Here is an 18,279-nt window from a genome sequence, read left to right as displayed (position 1 = left end):
TCTGGGCAGTACTGGGGTGGTTTGATGTCCCAGAAACATTGGTAGAATTAGTGCAGGCTATGTACAAGGACTAATGACTCAAGTATGAACAGTGTTCAGCCTCACAGTGGGAGTGGGTGCACATCAGGGTTCAGCTCTGAGCCCACTACTCTTCATACTGGTGATGGACTACATTAGCAAACAGGTTAGAGGGGATGGATCAACAAACCTGCTGTATGCAGATGATTTGGCAGTACAGACAGACTCTGAGCTAGAACTTCATAAAAGGATAGAAGAATGGAATGCAAATCTGAAGGCACATGGGATGAAACTAAGCACAGATAAGATGGTGGTAATGGCAGCAAATTGGGGAAATCAGAAGAAGCTGAGAATAGAGATAGATGGGAAGATAGTCAAACAGGTAAACAGCTTCAAGTATCTGGGAGGGGTAGTTGAGGAGAAGGGTAATCTGAATGAAGAGGTCAAAGCTAGAATCAGAGGGGCTGCAGCCAACTGGCGTAGAGCATCAGGTGTAGTCTATGATAGAAGAATGCCAAAGAAGCTGAAAAGTAAGTTGTACACGACAGTGGTGCGACCAGTACTACTGTATGGTACAGAAATCTGGGCAGTAAAGGCAGAACAGTTGGAGAAGCTAGAGGTAATGGAAATGAAGTGCCTGAGAAAGGTGGTAGTGGTAGACTCCACACTGTGGGACAGTTGAAGAAATGTGGACATAAGAGCAGAAGCCAAAGTAACTCCAATTGCAGAAAAGATCAAAGAGAACAGATTACGGTGGTTTGGGCACATGTGAAGAAAAGCAGAAGACAATCTGGTGAGGAAGATTTGGGACAGACAGGAAGAAGGTAAGAGGAAGTGAGGATGTCCAGCAAAGATGTGGATGAATTGTGTGAAAGACGATCTGCGACACTCAGACATGAGTGTTGAAGAAGGCAGGAGTGTGGCACTGAATCGAGAGAGATTGTGACAGTTAACAAGATACCCCGACCCCATGTAGAAAAATGGGAAAAAAGGGAGCTGATGATGATGATGATGACACACACACATACTGACTGATGTGAGATTATAATGCCTACCTACCTACTATTACACACTGTAGCTTGCAGTGCTTATTGTACGTGTCACAGGTTAGATCTGTTGTATATGGGGATGCAGCCACAGTACTTGTGGACTATGCAAACTGGCCTTGTATTACACAGCATGTGTGGCCTGCAGAGTGAACCTGATTGATGCTGTTATTGTGTCTAGTGTTCTAGGAGTGGGATACCTATTAATACCCCTGCTATTTGTGTACAGTTACCAGTATCGTCATGTCTGGCCAGTTGCAGTTTGATAGATGGATAATTGGCCAGGGACAATATGGCCTGTCGAAGTCCTGCATTGCAACCATTGCACATTACACCACCTGGTCATCATTGTCTATCTACAGGGTGACATTCCCCGGTCACAGGGTTCTGTGAGTGAGTGTATTATTTCCTTTTGCGACCTTGGTCTGTTACCGATGTGCAGCTGCAGATAACCCCAGCATTCTGCATGTAAGTAGAGACATTCATACACCCCCCCACACACACACACATATATATATATATATATATATATATATATATATATATATATATATATATATAAAGATACACACACACACACACACACACACACACACACACACACGTGTATAACAGGGATGTCAACTAAACTGCTGCTGTATGTGTACATTATGTAACTGTAGATATATGTGGAGAGTCTATATCAGTCTACACATTATTTAGCTATATATATATATATATATATATATGTGTGTGTGTGTGTGTGTGTGTGTGTGTGTGTGTGTGTGTGTGCCACATACTGATAGACTAATCATGTGTAAGGGGGATAGGGAGAGACAAATACATATACATGGCTCTCTGTATGCACAGACATATTTCCACATAGCAGTTCTTTGGGTGGAAGAGGCCACAGAAGTGGGCTCAAGTTAGCTAAGTATAAGAGCTTGCCCAGTGTGACTGTCAGTACTTACAAGGTGACTTCAGGCCAGACCTACCTGTACTCCAGTCTGGGATTTTGTGTGCTACAGCCATTTGGGTGCTGGAGCAGTTTTCACAGTCCAGCACCTCCCTGATATTTTGTCCAAGGCACTCCCCAGGTGTTTGCTGAATGTACTGTGTGACTCATACCTATCACCTGTACAGATTGTAATAGAATGTCCAGAGTTTTGCATCATTTTGGGTATGTTTTACACAGCATTCTGATTTTCTGGCACATTCGTGGCAAATTATTATTAGGAAATGATGACAGACATTTGAGTTACTGACTCCTTACACATCAGGAGATTCATGCTAATGCTGAGTTACTGACTCCATACACATCAGGAAACTCATGCTAATGCTGAGTTACTGACTCCACACACATCAGGAGATTCATGCTAATGCTGAGTTACTGACTCCATACACATCAGGAAACTCATGCTAATGCTGAGTTACTGACTCCATACACATCAGGAAACTCATGCTAATGCTGAGTTACTGACTCCATACACATCAGGAGATTAATGCTAATGCTGAGTTACTGCCTCCATACACATCAGGAAACTCATGCTAATGCTGAGTTACTGACTCCATACACATCAGGAGATTCATGCTAATGCTGAGTTACTGACTCCATACACATCAGGAGATTCATGTTAATGCTGAGTTACTGACTCCACACATATCAGAAGATTCATGCTAAGGCAAGACCTGTTATTCTCTGAACTTTCCACATTGGTCTGGTCAATATTTAGTCCTCCTTATATTTGGGCCTTTGTCCCTCTATTGTTCATGGCTTTGTCCAGATTTCCTGCTCTAAGAGGTTGAGAGGTATGATGTGAAAGGAGTACACTATGTAACACCACACACAGGGTGAAAGTCTTCATACCTCTCACTGGGCATGTTTTTGCAGAATGTCCAGCATTCCACCCCATATGTCTGCTCTGTTCCTCATACGGTTGTGTTTTCCCAGTAATATAATATAAAATGCAGTCCACTGAATTGTTGTGAGTACTGACACAGTTAAGTGATGGCGTTTACATCCTGCAGCTTATCTAACCTGTTGCAACCTACTGTTATACTAGCCACCTTCTAGGTTACTCAGAGTATGTACAATGGCTGTAGGTTTAGCCCTCTGTTTTCCCATTTTCTCTGGCTTCGTACAGCTTTCTTGCAGTAACAGATTGCAGTGTTATGACATTCTGTGGGACTCCTACCATACGAGTAACTCACATGCAAAAGTTGTAGATGCGGCCAGCTTCGAACCATCAACACCATCAACCATACTAATGTCCTTAGCCCAGTAAGCCTCACCAGCCACCAGAAAGTGATGTTTAATTCCTCACATTATCAACAGCATACAGTCATACACTGTGACTGCTGCATTTTGTGTAAAATACAACATGTGGCCTAGTTCTGTGTGACAGCCCTGGAATTGTGTGGTCTGCTGATATATGCTTGCAAACATACTGTTACTTCAGTTGTATGGGAACACTGATGTGTTGGGGTAGGGGACTTTGGCATTGATAGTCATGCATCTGTCGTATGACCCCACTGTTTGACATTTCCCTTGCATAATGCAGTGGGGATTCCAGCCATGTGGCCTAATGAATATTATGGAGTGTTCAGTATTGGAAAAAGTACCTGTTGTCCCAAGTGGCTGTTAACTCTCTGCAAGTAGTCCAGTAGCCCACACTATTCCCTTGCATACATGCTGCAGGTCCATACATATGTTACCATAGTCTAGTACCCCATACATTTGTTGTATAGTAGAGTAACTTTCCTTGCAAATGCAGCAGTTGAGAGACCTGCGTTTTAGGGCTGACTCTGTCTGATGCATGCAGTACACACCCAATACATGGTCAGGTACAGGTTGTGTGGTCTGGCTGGCATCCTTTTTACTATGTATGCAAGTCAGAGTAAGGTGTTAGTCCCTAGGACTCTAGGTTGTCCAGTGAATGAGCTATGCTTTGTCTCTTGGCCAAGGCCAGAGCATGGTGGGCACACGTAAGTCTTCCTACAGGAGAAACCTCAGGGGGTTCTTCCTATTAGCCCCCTGTGGGTGTGGCTGTGGGGACCTAGGCACTGGTGGGGGGCTGTGGATCCCTTCCCTCTGATGATCCTGCCACAGCTGTTTCCACAGGATCATATTGTGTAGCATGGCACATACTGTGAACATCTGTGCACATGTGGCTGGAGAATACTGCAGAGCTCCACCAGATATATCAAGGCACCGGAACCATGACTTAAGCAATGCAGACAAATGCTTGATGATGTTCCTAGTTTGTGCATGTGCCTCACTATTGCTTTCTTCGGTAGGTGTGCAGCATTTCTGATGTGTGTCATCATCCATGGTTCCAGTGCATAGCCAGCATCCCCCAGTAGATGGCCATATGGGATGTACTCCCTGGAAAACATCTGGTACAGCTGTGATAAGTGCCAGATATGGGAGTTGTGATAACTGCCAGGGCTGCCAGCACACCCATTCATGATAATGCCCTGGGCATTGCACACAACCTGGCAGTTGATGGAGTGATACCCCTTGCGGTTGACATAGACTCTACCCTCCTCACTGGGCAGTGCTTCGATGTGTACATGAGTGCAGTCTATGGCACTCAGTACCTCAGGGTAGTGTGCTATATGGTAGAAGATATGTATATTTTTGGCCCTCTCCTCAGGGGTGCGGGGCAAATAAATGGACTCACTAACATGTGTTAGCATGGCATCCAGGAACTGGTGGAGTACTCTGGACGCTGATGCCTATGAGACCCCCATAATGTCTCCAGTTCATCTTTGGAAAGTACCTGTAGCTAGTATCCTAAGGGCTACACATACCTTTGTTTTCACTGGAATGGGTTTCCCTCTGTTGGATCTGGGTCTGAGTTGAGGGCAGCAGAGCTTGGTGAGTTCTTGTAGTATGTCCCTAGCCACCCAGTGGTGCTGTACAATCTCCAGCTGATGTAGCTCCTAGAAGGTTACGCTGGGCCTGAACACTCTTCTCCTTCTCAGTCTAGGCCTATTGTCAGCAGCAGCATCAGCACTGACCTCAGCCTGTAGCAAACACAGCTGTAGCAGAGCAGCAGCAGCATCAGCACTGACCTCAGCCTGTAGCACATACAGCTGTAGCAGAGCAGCAGCAGCATCAGCACTGGCCTCAGCCTGTAGCACATACAGCTGTAGCAGAGCAGCAGCAGCATCAGCACTGACCTCAGCCTGTAGCACATACAGCTTTAGCAGAGCAGCAGCAGCATCAGCACTGACCTCAGCCTGTAGCACATACAGCTGTAGCAGAGCAGCAGCAGCATCAGCACTGACCTCAGCCTGTAGCACATACAGCTGTAGCAGGTCAGCAGCAGCATCAGCACTGACCACAGCATGTAGCACATACAGCTGTAGCAGAGCAGCAGCAGCCTCAGCACTGACCTCAGCCTGTAGCACATACAGCTGTAGCAGAGCAGCAGCAGCATCAGCACTGACCTCAGCCTGTAGCACATACAGCTGTAGCAGAGCAGCAGCAGCATCAGCACTGACCTCAGCCTGAGGCACATACAGCTGTAGCAGAGCAGCAGCAGCCTCAGCACTGACCTCAGCCTGTAGCACATACAGCTGTAGCAGAGCAGCAGCAGCATCAGCACTGACCTCAGCCTGTAGCACATACAGCTGTAGCAAAGCAGCAGCAGCCTCAGCACTGACCTCAGCCTGCAGCACATACAGCTGTAGCGGAGCAGCAGCAGCATCAGCACTGACCTCAGCCAGTAGCACATACAGTTGTAGCAGAGCAGCAGCAGCATCAGCACTGACCTCAGCCTGTAGCACATACAGCTGTAACAGAGCAGCAGCAGCATCAGCACTGACTTCAGCCTGTAGCACATACAGCTGTAGCAGAGCAGCAGCAGCATCAGTACTGACCTCAGCCTGTAGCACATACAGCTGTAGCAGAGCATCAGCAGCATCAGCACTGAACTCAGCCTGTAGCACATTCAGCTGTAGCAGAACAGCAGCAGCATCAGCACTGACCTCAGCCTGTAGCACATACAGCTGTAGCAGAGCAGCAGCAGCATCAGCACTGACCTCAGCCTGTAGCACATACAGCTGTAGCAGAGCAACATCAGCACTGACCTCAGCTTGTAGCACATACAGCTGTAACATGTCAGCAGCAGCAGCAGCACTGACCTCAGCCTGTAGCACATACAGCTATAGCAGAGAAGCAGCAGCATCAGCACTGACCTCAGCCTGTAGCAAATACAGCTGTAGTAACGCAGCATCAGCACTGACCTCAGCCTGTAGCACATACAGCTGTAGCAGAGCAGCAGCAGCATCATCACTGACCTCAGCCTGTAGCACATACAGCTTTAGCAGAGCAGCAGCAGCATCAGCACTGACCTCAGCCTGTAGCACATACAGCTGTAGCAGAGCAGCAGCAGCATCAGCACTGACCTCAGCCTGTAGCACATACAGCTGTAGCAGTGCAGCAGCAGCATCAGCACTGACCTCAGCCTGTAGCACATACAGCTGTAGCAGAGCAGCAGCAGCATCAGCACTGACCTCAGCCTGTAGCACATACAGCTGTAGCAGAGCAGCAGCAGCATCAGCACTGACCTCAGCCTGTAGCACATACAGCTGTAGCAGAGCAGCAGCAGCATCAGCACTGACCTCAGCCTGTAGCACATACAGCTGTAGCAGAGCAGCAGCAGCATCAGCACTGACCTCAGCCTGCAGCACATACAGCTGTAGCAGAGCAGCAGCAGCATCAGCACTGACCTCAGCCTGTAGCACATACAGCTGTAGCAGAGCAGCAGCAGCATCAGCACTGACCTCAGCCTGTAGCACATACAGCTGTAGCAGAGCAGCAGCAGCATCAGCACTGACCTCAGCCTGTAGCACATACAGCTGTAGCAGAGCAGCAGCATCAGCACTGACCTCAGCCTGTAGCACATACAGCTGTAGCAGAGCAGCAGCAGCATCAGCACTGACCTCAGCCTGTAGCACATACAGCTGTAGCAGAGCAGCAGCAGCATCAGCACTGACCTCAGCCTGTAGCACATACAGCTGTAGCAGAGCAGCAGCAGCATCAGCACTGACCTCAGCCTGTAGCACATACAGCTGTAGCAGAGCAGCAGCAGCATCAGTACTGACCTCAGCCTGTAGCACATACAGCTGTAGCAGAGCAGCAGCAGCATCAGTGCTGACCTCAGCCTGTAGCACATACAGCTGTAGCAGAGCAGCAGCATCAGCGCTGACCTCAGCCTGTAGCACATACAGCTGTAGCAGAGCAGCAGCAGCATCAGCGCTGACCTCAGCCTGTAGCACATACAGCTGTAGCAGAGCAGAAGCAGCATCAGCACTGTCCTCAGCCTGTAGCACATACAGCTGTAGCAGAACAGCAGCATCAGCACTGACCTCAGCCTGTAGCACATACAGCTTTAGGAGAGCATCAGCAGCATCAGCACTGACCTCAGCCTGTAGCACATACAGCTGTAGCAGAGCAGCAGCATCAGCACTGACCTCAGCCTGTAGCACATACAGCTGTAGCATGTCAGCAGCAGCTTCAGAACTGACCTCAGCCTGTAGCACATACAGCTGTAGCAGAGCAGCAGCATCAGCACTGACCTCAGCATGTAGCACACACAGCTGTAGCAAAGCAGCAGCAGCAGCAGCACTGACTTCAGCCTGTAGCACATACAGCTGTAGCAAAGCAGCAGCAGCATCAGCACTGACCACAGCATGTAGCACATACAGCTGTAGCAGAGCAGCAGCAGCCTCAGCACTGACCTCAGCCTGTAGCACATACAGCTGTAGCAGAGCAGCAGCAGCATCAGCACTGACCTCAGCCTGTAGCACATACAGCTGTAGCAGAGCAGCAGCAGCATCAGCACTGACCTCAGCCTGAGGCACATACAGCTGTAGCAGAGCAGCAGCAGCCTCAGCACTGACCTCAGCCTGTAGCACATACAGCTGTAGCAGAGCAGCAGCAGCATCAGCACTGACCTCAGCCTGTAGCACATACAGCTGTAGCAAAGCAGCAGCAGCCTCAGCACTGACCTCAGCCTGCAGCACATACAGCTGTAGCGGAGCAGCAGCAGCATCAGCACTGACCTCAGCCAGTAGCACATACAGTTGTAGCAGAGCAGCAGCAGCATCAGCACTGACCTCAGCCTGTAGCACATACAGCTGTAACAGAGCAGCAGCAGCATCAGCACTGACTTCAGCCTGTAGCACATACAGCTGTAGCAGAGCAGCAGCAGCATCAGTACTGACCTCAGCCTGTAGCACATACAGCTGTAGCAGAGCATCAGCAGCATCAGCACTGAACTCAGCCTGTAGCACATACAGCTGTAGCAGAGCAGCAGCAGCATCAGCACTGACATCAGCCTTTAGCACATACAGCTGTAGCAGAGCAGCAGTATCAGCACTGACCTCAGCCTGAAGCACATACAGCTCTAGTAGAGCAGCAGCATCAGCACTGACCTTAGCCTGTAGCACATACAGCTGTAGCAGAGCAGCAGCAGCATCAGTACTGACCTCAGCCTGTAGCACATACAGCTGTAGCAGAGCAGCAGCAGCATCAGCGCTGACCTCAGCCTGTAGCACATACAGCTCTAGCAGAGAAGCAGCAGCATCAGCGCTGACCTCAGCCTGTAGCACATACAGCTGTAGCAGAGCAGCAGCAGCATCAGCGCTGACCTCAGCCTGTAGCACATACAGCTGTAGCAGAGCAGAAGCAGCATCAGCACTGTCCTCAGCCTGTAGCACATACAGCTGTAGCAGAGCAGCAGCAGCATCAGCACTGACCTCAGCCTGTAGCACATTCAGCTGTAGCAGAGCATCAGCAGCATCAGCACTGACCTCAGCCTGTAGCACATACAGCTGTAGCAGAGCAGCAGCATCAGCACTGACCTCAGCCTGTAGCACATACAGCTGTAGCATGTCAGCAGCAGCATCAGCACTGACCTCAGCCTGTAGCACATACAGCTGTAGCAGAGCAGCAGCAGCATCAGCACTGACCTCAGCCTGTAGCACATACAGCTGTAGCAGAGCAGCAGCATCAGCACTGACCTCAGCCTGTAGCACATACAGCTGTAGCATGTCAGCAGCAGCATCAGCACTGACCTCAGCCTGTAGCACATACAGCTGTAGCAGAGCAGCAGCACCATCAGCACTGACCTCAGCCTGTAGCACATTCAGCTGTAGCAGAGCATCAGCAGCATCAGCACTGACCTCAGCCTGTAGCACATTCAGCTGTAGCAGAGCATCAGCAGCATCAGCACTGACCTCAGCCTGTAGCACATACAGCTGTAGCAGAGCAGCAGCATCAGCACTGACCTCAGCCTGTAGCACATACAGCTGTAGCAAGTCAGCAGCAGCATCAGCACTGTCCTCAGCCTGTAGCACATACAGCTGTAGCAGAGCAGCAGCAGCATCAGCACTGTCCTCAGCCTGTAGCACATACAGCTGTAGCAGAGCAGCAGCAGCATCAGCACTGACCTCAGCCTGTAGCACATACAGCTGTAGCAGAGCAGCAGCAGCATCAGCACTCACCTCAGCCTGTAGCACATACAGCTGTAGCAGAGCAGCATCAGCATCAGCACTGACCTCAGCCGGTAGCACATGCAGCTGTAGCAGAGCAGCAGCAGCAGCACTGACCTCAGCCTGTAGCACATACAGCTGTAGCATGTCAGCAGCAGCTTCAGCACTGACCTCAGCCTGTAGCACATACAGCTTTAGCAGAGCAGCAGCATCAGCACTGACCTCAGCCTGTAGCACATACAGCTGTAGCATGTCAGCAGCAGCATCAGCACTGACCTCAGCCTGTAGCACATACAGCTGTAGCAGAGCAGCAGCACCATCAGCACTGACCTCAGCCTGTAGCACATACAGCTGTAGCAGAGCAGCAGCAGCCTCTAGCATTGATTTAGTTAAAAATCCCACGTTTGTACTCCACTGGTGCAAAGTATGGGGGTGAAATCAGATTGTAGACTATATGCAACTTTTCTATTCATCTGCTGTATGTGCAGCCTGTGTAATTGGCTACCTATGATGAATTCCACCTGCCAAGTGCATCATATAAGTGTTTTAATGGCCCAGTTTAAGTGGTACAGGGGTCATCAGTAATTTATATATGCCTGGCTTTCCCAGGCAATTTTCTTTTCTTTCATTTTTTTTTAAACAGCCTTCCCTGCTAAGCACTGTGGCTTGGCTAGCAAACCGGCACCGCAGGTATAAACAGTGCTCAGCAGTGTAGACACCCTCCCCCCATGGACGGCCATGCTCAACACAGCGGCACACCATGCAAACACACTCAAACCCATTAAAACCCCCGCCCCAGAGGTAAACAAAGCTCAGCAGGCACTGGACATATCCCCCAGCTCAGCTCTGCAGTGTGGCACATAAACAGGCACTGCTGAGCTCCAATGTGCTTAAAGAAGTACAGTCATGCCCCCTTTTGATGTCATCTACCTCTTCTGTGGGCACCAACACAGTTCTGGGGTTACACAGATGAGATCTGCAGGCATGTATACCCATTTTTGCTATTCAGTAACCCCAGCTCATTTGTATACAGATCTGTGCACACAACCAGGAAACTACACTATTGCAGGCCCTGCCTCCTTAGCAAACACAGCATTCTACCATTGTACATACTCCATGCAAGGCCCTATAATGCATTATTCTCACATATTTATTTTTTCATTTTTACACTTTTAAAATTGTTTTTTTTTTGCATAATGGGATGTTTGCGCACTCCAGTGTGCCACGCAAACATAATATGGGTATTAAAAAATATATTTATTTTAAATTATTTTCCATTATGTTTTGGACACACAGCATAGTTTTGCACATATCTGTGTCTGCTATGTTATTTCTGTCCTTCTAACTGGGCTTTTACAGTCCCTGTTCTCTTTTTTATTTTATGTACACGGAAGTTTTCTATGTACACTTTGGACACCAGCACGGGGTCTGCAGAACTGCCTATCTGCTTGCTGGATTGCTCCAATAGCCTCATTTGCATGCAATTCACCTGCTTATGAGGTGATTTGCATGCCACCCACACTTCCATGTTCGCACACTCGTGCAAACCCCTCAGCTCCGTTTACTGGATCTCACAGCTGCTTACTTCTGTGTAAGCTCAGTGCCACTATACCTACATGGTAAACAGGTCTGTGTAGGCCTTATTGACTTCCCACCAATGACTTTTCTGGTAGAGACATTCTAACATTTATTTTTATTTATTTTGACATTTGGTAGACCAGACCAGTTGGCATAATGATTAAAGTCTTTGCCTCCCATGCACAAGGTCCAAGGTTTGATTCTGACTTCCGACCAATGCCTGTTTGGAGTTTGCATGTTCTATCTGTGTCTCTCTGGGGTTTCTCCTACTTCTGAAAAACATACTGAGTGTTTCCATCTCAAACTCACCAATGACTAGAGCTGTGGGCAGCAGCCCAAACTCTGTATGGTGCCCTATACTGGGAAGAGCTCTGCAGACCAACTTCATTGGGGCATCTACTGTGGTGAACAGTATCCTCAAGATAGGAGAACATAGATCACAGACTGCATGCCATGGCAGGGCTAGCCACTTGATGGTGATTTGGTCATGTTGACTAATGGGTAGTTACTGGTGATAAGCTGGTTGAAGACCTGGCCTACTCCAACCTATGCAGGGACCCATGCTAACAGTGGAAGGGGTGTATGTGCCACTATTGGCCAGTGTGTGCCTGCCATAAAGCCAAGCAGTCCAGGGTCAATAAGCTAGTATCTAGTTGCCTAGGGATACCTCTGTTCAGTGAAAGCTGGATGTAGAGCCAATCAACTTGCCATGTTACACTGAAGTGGATGATATGGAGGAAGCTGGACATCCTAGGTATTCAAGAGACAAGATGGAAGGGCACTGGCTTGGGATCTAGGGTCTACTGCTCGGGAGGGGGACAGGCTAGAAATGATGTGGGAATTGTGGTGAGAAAGAGGCTTCAGAAGGCAGTGAGAGATATCAGAATTAGTGACAGACTCATGGCAATCTGACTCCAGTGTAATGACAGGGCAGTATTCATAATCTCAGCATATGCCCCACAGCAGGATTGTGATATTAAGGAAAATAATGCATTCAGACAGCAGTTGCAGGATCTACTAGATAAAGCAGGACAACAGGAACTGGTGCTGATAATGGGTGACTTGAATGTGCACATTGGGACTGTCTGGGTCCACATGGATGGTCAACAGGAATAAAGAAGGAGAGGCCATTCTAGACTTCTGTCTAGCAAATTTGATAGTAGGCAACACAGATAGAGTCACAAGATCACATACAAGAGTGGCCAAATGCAACTCAGGGACTTCCTCCTAGAATCAGAGATTGCAAAGCCATCCCTAGTGAAACAGTCAGCCACAGCATAAACCACTCAATAACTGCAGACAGTGGTCAGAAAAGGCTCAAAGGTCAACAGAGACTGGGCTGAAAACCTGGAAATTGACTAGAGAGAAAATACAACAGTTACTCAAGGCTCTAGCACCCCAGGAAGAGGAGAAAATAGGTGGAGTTGAAGAAGAATGGCAGCGCCTCAGAACAAAATGTGTGAGGCCTACAGAACAGACATGTGACTGAGCCACGTGTGGAAATAAGGTACATAAGGAAAGCTGGTGGTGGAATGTAGAAATCCAGGAAGTCATCAAAAGAAAGGAGTGCAGAAAAAAGTGGGAGATAGAAAAGACTGACCAGGCTAGGAAGGCTATTGGTTGGCTAACAAAGAAGCTAAGAAAGGAGTTGTAATAGCAAAGAATAGGGCATCAGAGGCACAATACCAGCTTCTGGAAAATGACTCAGTAGGGGGCACAAAGAAACTATATCAGGTTGCAAGCTAAAGACAAAAGATAAAGAAGACAGACACCCTTCATAAGGGAAGCCAGCAACAACCTGCTCACCAGTCAGCAAGACATCAAAGGCAGATGGAAGGAGCATTTCAAGCAGCTTATGGATGAAGTAAACCCCACAGAAGCTGTACTGTCCGAGAAATGGCCTATGATGAGAGAAGAAGAGGTGAAGAGGAGCCTACCCTAGGAGAAGTAAGACTAGCACTAAGGAAAATGAAGTCAGGGAAAGTAGCAGGCTCAGATGAGGTCACTGTCACAGCAGATATGACAAAGATGCTGGGTGAGACAGGGGAGAAATGGATACTGAGGGTACATGTAGCAGTATGGAGAGAAAGGCGTATCCCAGATGACTGGAGAATAAGCATACTCATGCCAATGTACAAGAACAAAGGGAACAGCCACAACTGTAGGCAGTAGAGAGGAATCAAACTCTTATCACATTACATGAAAGTTCTAGAGAGTGTGATTGGTAAACGGGTACACAGAGTAGTAGAATGGAAGATGGGAGATGAGCAGTTTGCTTTTAGAGCAGGATGCAGCACAACTGACCTGATGTTTGCAGTGAGACAGATAGTTGAGAAGAAGCTAGAAATGAGGAGAGAGTCCAACTGGACATTTCTAGACTTGGAGAAAGCTTATGACAAGGTCCCAAGAAAACTAATCTGGGCAGTACTGAGGTGGTTCGAAAGCCAAGAAACATTGGTAGAATTAGTGCAGGTTATGTACAAGGACACAATGACTCAAGTATGAACAGTGTCTGGCCTCACAGAGGGGTTCCCAGTGGGAGTGGGTGTACACCAGCTCTGAGCCCACTGCCATTCATATCGGTGATGGAATACATTAGCAAACAGGGTGGAGGGGATGGCTCAACAAAGCTGCTGGTAAGCCACAATAATTTGGGCTAGGCTTATAAATGCCTTAGGGCAGATAGCCTAGTATAAACCTATGAACCTATGCAGACAATGTGGCAGTACAGGCAGACTCTGAGCTAGAACTTCAGCAAAGAATAGGAGAATGGAATTCAAATCTGAAGGCACATGGAATGAAACTAAGCCCAGATAAGACACTGGTAATGGCAGCAAACTGGGGAAATCAGAAGAAGCTGAAAATTGAGATAGAAGGTGAGATAGTGGAACAGGTAAATAGCTTCAAGTATCTAGGAGGGGTGGTTGAGGAGTAGGGAGACGAAATGAAGATCTCAAACCTAGAAGCAGAGGGGCTGCAGCCAACTGGCATAGGCTGTCAAGTGTAGTCTAGGACAGAAGAATGCCAAAGAAGCTGAAAAGTAAGGTGTACACGACAGTGGTGCGACCAGTACTACTGTATGGTACAGAAACCTGGGCAGTAAAGGCAGAACAGTTGAAGAAGTTAGAGGTGATGGAAATGAAGTGCCTGAGAAAGGTGATAGGATGCACTCTGTGGGACAGATAAAGAAGTGAGGACATAAGGGCAGAAGCCAAAGTAGCTCCAATTGCAGAAAAGATTAAAGAGAACAGATTATGGTGGTTTGGGTAAGTGTAGAAAAGAAGAAGACAATCTGGTGAGGAAGATTTGGGACAGACAGGAAGAAGGTAAGAGGAAGCGAGGATGTCCAGCAAAGAGGTGGATGGACTGTGTGAAAGAAGATCTGCGACACTCAGACATGAGTGTTGAAGAAGGCAGGAGTGTGGCACTGAACCGAGAGAGTTGGCAACAGTTAACACAATTTCCCGATCCCATGTTGAAAATGGGGAAAAAGGGGCTGCTGCTGCTGATGATGATAATTTGTTAAGTGGGTATGACCGACTGACTCAAAGCCCATTTTCTGCGGAGGCCCAGGGAGAAAGCCTCCAAGAAATGAATGCCATTAAATGCACATACAATTGTTAGTTAACAAGCATGTAATGGGAATTAAGACTAGCAAGTAAGAAGCTGTATGTTCAAGTTAACATTACAGTGTAGTAGTGGTATTTACAGAGCTTTATACAACAAGCTATAATTCAGTTACAGGTAGTAGCGATGTGGATATTATATAGTATACTTATACTAATTAAAAGTTCTAGTACTGAAAAGTAGCAGGACTTATACTGGTACTAAAATAAAAAATAAGAGATTTCTAATTCAGATAACATAAGCAGGGCACACACACACACACACACACACACACACACACGCACACACACACACACACACACACACACACACACACACACACACACACACACACACACACACACACACACACACACATATATATATGGGTTCCCTATATAATTTTGAAATACTATCTCGAAAGTCAGCATTTTGAAATTATAATAGCGAAGGTTGTAAATTTTGAAACACTAGAAGTGTGAAATTCAAAATCCCGAAGAAAAGAGATTTTGAATTAGCGCTTCTGGTGTTTTTGTGTGTGAATGGTAAGGTGTCAGTTTGGGTATGTATGTGTGTGTATGTGTGTTGGTTAGGGGCTTTAGTGTATGTCAATCTGTGTTGTGACTGTGATGTGTGTGTGCGAGGGAGTGTAAAATGTGTGGGTGTGAGTTACATTTGTGTGTGTGAATGTGTGATCTCGGAGTTAGTATATATAAGTAGGGGGGTGTGGGGGTGCAGGGGGCTTGCCCCCCCCCGCTTATCTGTAGTGTAGGAGTTTATATCTGAGTTGGGGGGGGGTTTGTGCATGTGTTTGTGCGTGCTGTGTGTGTGGTGTATTGTCGGGATTTTGAATTTCAAAGTTGTGTGGTATTCGGGATATACATGTTTCGGCTATGTAATTTTGAAATACTGAAATTCGGGATTTCAGTATTTCGGGATTACATAGTGAATCCATATTTATATATATGGTATATTGAATACAATGTTTGAAGCTGTAGGCAAGGAGGGGGAATGAAAAATACAGATAAATAAGGCTTAGAGAATACAAAAGATAATGATATTTGGACAGGAAGTTATACAACAGTGTAGACAAGGAAGTAAGAATGAAGTAATAGAGAGATTAAAGTAAATAACATTAGGAATTTGGGGAGGAGTGCAGACTAGCAATGTGGATCTACAATTTCTCCCTACATATTCCTGTCTCATTCTTACTATCACTTTTAACAAGCTTACTCAAATAACATCTTCTGCTTTTATTCAACTTTCAAGTTCACTTCTGACACAAATGCCTCCACCTCCATCTACCTCACTAAGATCAAAGCACTACTGCTTTGGAATTGTCAGTCATTGAAAACTGCTTTTCACATTTACTGACTGACTTGTAACATAATATTTTTTCCAGATTGTAAAATGTGTTTATTATGAATATTTATTTGTATATATGTTTGCATACAATTGGACAATATTTTACCTAGCGCACCTTTGACTAATTATCATGCTAGCTCAACTATGATACTCTTTATAAGTGTCTTTGTTTCTGTTTGTTGTTGAGCTTTTCTCCCAGAGCATCTGCTGGGAAGGGGCTTTACACAACCCAGTTGGCCAATCCCAGTAAACAAATGTAATACAGATATAATACAGATATATCTATCTATCTATCTATATATATATATATATATATATATATATATATATATATATATATATATATATATGGATCTACTTTGAAATGAAGCCCAGATAATCGAATTGCATTTTTGCAAGACAAAAATCAAGAAACATTACATACCAAAATGGTGAACTTTGCCCAGGGACTTGCCCAAACTTCAACAAAACACACACTGGGGTAAATAAAACCCACCTAGATGGGGGGCTACTCCCCTCCACAACCCCCAATGTGGGGGGTGTCTACCCCCCACCCCCCCACTAACTATATATACCAACTCCTGGATTGCACTACAGTGGAGAAATAGGCATGTTGGGCAAGTGTTAACTTGAGCTGGGAAAAATTTGTTTTTTGGGTATATATGTTTTGCGATTCTAATCTTAAATCAATGCAGTTTGGTTATCTGGGCTTTCAGCATTTAAAAGGGGATCCCTATAGTATGATATATGCTGGTTCAAAGGCCCTTTTCAGGCATGACCTGGGCCAAAAGGCTAAAGTAAAAACAGCACATTAAATATGATGAGACACAAAAGTAAGTACAGAGTACACAACAGTTAGACAATAAGTTACAGTATACAGAACAATGATATCAAAGTGAAATACAGGAGAACAGCATTATGAAACAGTATTCTCCAGAAACTGTGCTTCTATAATGTTCATAGCTACTTACCTGTGGTTTTTCATTGGTGATGTAAGTGTTGGTTTCAGTGAATTTTCAGTGCTTTCATCTCGATGTTTTGAAAGTCGAGTAAGTGATATTTTGGGTATTTCAATTATCTGAAGTAGACTTGTATATCTATATATATATGTTCTTCTTTCGGCTTTCCCCAGTTAGGGGTCACCACAGCGGAACTCTGGTCCGCTAATGATTGGCAGTAAATTTTTACGGTACCGAAGTTCCAGCACGACACCCAACCTTCAACGAAGGCACGCCCATTCTATGCAAGTCTTTCGAATGCCACTTGACCGCAGGGAGAACATGCAGACTCCACACAGAAGGTGCTCCAGTCGAGAATCAAATGGGAGAACTTCTTGCTGTGAGGCAACAATGCTACTGCGGCATTGTCAGACCCTACTCTGATGGACCTCCAGCATATACACAAAACAAACAGCACCAGAATTACCCATTCTAAAGACTTAAACCTTGCTGGTGATATAAATAGCACATGCTGGAGAGATAGGTATGTATCTCAGAGACTACCTCATCTATGGAACAGGCTCCCCATCCATGTGAAGCAGAGTTCCTCCCTAAACCAATTCAAGTGCAACTTGGACAATTGGATGAGAAACCGGAAATTCATCCCTGGTTTGTCACCTATGTCTCTATTAGACACAGGTAACTTGCAAATGGTTCATCTCCCAGGTCCATGCTTACACTTATCAAGGTTATCAGAACTTGTCAGAAATTTGGGATGCATGGCTAAGCTTAAAAAGACCCTTGTGGTCATTAGCCTAGTAAACACCTATGAACCTTAGCTATATAAGTGGATACTGGTGTAGACTTAAAGACTCCATCCTAAACCTCTGCCCTGGGCTCCACTTAATCTAAAACTGTCTTTACTCAGTGGTGCACACAGAGAACAGCAATTGATTGTCTGGGAGCTGGGGGCAGTGTAGTTATCATTTTTTTTTTATTTTCCTCCCAAACAGTCCATAGAGATTTGTACAAGTGGTCAATACAGTCTGTAGTCGTGAAGTGTACTAAGAGCATTAAGTTGGAATACATCATAGTAATCATTATGTTCACTTTCTTCACAATTAAACACTAAAATTCTACAGGTGACTTTCCTTCGGAGAAGGTGGCAACAAGTCATGTATATATACATCTGACAGCAAAAAGTTGAAATGTATTACTTTGGCTATTTGTTCTCTGACCTTCAT

The sequence above is a fragment of the Protopterus annectens genome, chromosome 11.part0 (assembly GCF_019279795.1).
Source record: "Protopterus annectens isolate FY-2018-M chromosome 11.part0, PAN1.0, whole genome shotgun sequence".
Classification (NCBI taxonomy): Eukaryota; Metazoa; Chordata; order Ceratodontiformes; family Protopteridae; genus Protopterus; species Protopterus annectens.
This window is presented reverse-complemented; position numbering follows the sequence as displayed.